Genomic DNA, 2,411 nt, shown 5'->3' on the forward strand with positions numbered 1-2,411 from the left:
TGTCCCAGTCTGCCTGTATTGGCTCCATCAGCATGTGTGGAGTTACACCAGGAACGGAAACGCTTTCCTTAAGCTTCCAGATGGAATTAAACCAAGTGAAGCATTCACATAAGACATCCTATGGGAACTCCACATTGTGCCACCGCATTTCCAAGCCCTCTGAGCACCGGCCAGGAGCAGAGCTGAGGCTGCCCGAGGCTGCCCTCGCCCAGGGCAGAGCTGCTGCTCCACCAGGCTCCCCCCGAGACCGCAACCTCCTGATGGCACAACCAGCCCTCACCTCCCACCCAGCACCACCACTGCTCGCTTCCAAAAGCCATCCCTGGAGACATTCCAGGCCAGGCTGGATGTGGTTCTGGGCAACCCGACCTAGTGGAAGATGTCCCTGCTCATCGCAGGGGGGCTGGACTAGAAGACCTGTGAAGGTCCCTTCTAGCCCAAACTATCCTATGATTCTAAGAAACAGCACCCCGGCAGCAGAGCCCAATTCCTTGCAAAGCAATGGAACTGGACGTAGATCATGATTCCCCGATTGACTGAGTTTAACTTTCCTATTTAGGGGATTTGTCTCCCGGAACAGCTCTGGATTTGTCTGAGTTGGCTAGCAAAAGCTTTGGCTACTCTCACAGATGTCTAGCACTCGCTTTGTTGCTTGGAAATACAGGGTTTTCCATAACACTGATTCATCAGACAGAGAAACTGAAACCCCGACCACAGTATTTGTCAGAAATGTCAGAATTTGGAAGCTGTTGACTCCCCAATGGGTAATTCAAACTTGACTTGCTCAGGCCCTTTCAATCCCTTAATATAAACACTGCAGTGACAGCAAATACCTGTTAGGTAAACTATTAAATACAGCAAAGGTAGTCTCCCTTCCTCCAGCAGCTTGCCATTTTGGCAAACCGCCTCCTGATGTGCCTACGGCGTGAGTTTTACTTGCCCCAGGCAAGTGCTACATTATTCCTATGAAGTACTGACTCGGTGTGTTGGGGCCGTTCATAAACACAGTTGAGGGCATCTTTTTGTGATCACAGCAATCAAGCCTCAGCAATCTAAAGGAATATACATTGCACTCCTGTATAATATGCAAGATTTATCACCAATAAGATGGTGATTCAGCACTCAATAAATAATATATCAATATAGTCAGTTGCACCATAATCTAAAAACAAGTATAACATATACTTTGGACAGACTGAGTTCATATATATATACATATATATTAAAAGACACATACAATACAAATTGCATACTGCCATCGAAAGCCAAGAAGAGCCACCCAGATGCTCTGCTTTATGGCTAAGAGTTTCAAATCAAAAGAAAAGTCTCGGGCTGTTTCTCTCTGGTGTCCTGAATGTTTAAAATTATTGATGGTTGCACCTTATCACGCAGGACCCTGCAAGTCTGACAGCGGATTCAGACAGCACTGATAGCTGAGCAAGCCTAGTCTGAGTAAGCCATTATTAAGATTCACCAACTAGGACCACAGTCAGTGAGGGAATTAAAATCACAGCATTGATATGTATTTAACAGACAAGTGTCTGGGGGATCATCTGGGAAGGAAGGCAGGAGTTCAGGATTCCCTCGTTTGTCCCTAGTGCGATGTGTATTGATACCCCGGTGACGTGTGTCACCGCTATGGAAGAACAGGGCGAGACCCATCGCCTGCACTTGGACAGAGGGATGGAAGCCTATTGAGCACTTAGCTACAGAATCTGACAAAGTACATCACTTTCCTCTCGGAAACAACAGTACATCCCAAAATAAGGTGTGCTTTTGGAATGGGGAAGTTTATCCGTTTGAACTAGCCACAGATGCATAAGGCATTTCTTTTCAATTCATGAGGCCACCAGTATCTCCCGTGTGGCAGGTGGCCTGGGACAGCGCTCCAGGGATATCCCACCCTGAAACCCACTGTTCAGGCGGGACACTTTCAACCAGTCAGGTCCACATTTTGACATGATGTATAGGGGCTGGTCTCTTCTCCCAAGTAAAAAGTGACAGAACAAGAGGAAACAGCCTCAAGCTGCGCCAGGGAAGGTTTAGATGGAGATTGGGAACAATTCCTTCCCCAAAGGGTGCTCAGGCATTGGGACAGGCTGCCCAGGGCAGTGCTGGAGTCACCGTCCCTGCAAGTGTCCACAAACCATGTAGACGAGGCCCTCGGTTACATGGGTTAGTGTGGCCTTGGCAGTGCTGGGGAACGGTTGGACTTGATGGTCCTAAAGGTCTTTTCCCACCTGGATGATTCCTATGATAAAGTCTGGTGGTTGCTCAAAGACCAATAAGATCCACTGATCTAAGGATAAGCGATACATTTTTCAGAGACCAATTTAACGTGACACCAAAAGGTATTTGTGGGACTCTAGTTAAGGAAAAGAAAAATAATTCCCAGAGATGAGCCCATTCCT

Source organism: Nestor notabilis, unplaced genomic scaffold, assembly GCF_000696875.1.
Source record: "Nestor notabilis isolate BGI_N333 unplaced genomic scaffold, ASM69687v1 scaffold10175, whole genome shotgun sequence".
In the NCBI taxonomy this organism is placed as follows: domain Eukaryota; kingdom Metazoa; phylum Chordata; class Aves; order Psittaciformes; family Psittacidae; genus Nestor; species Nestor notabilis.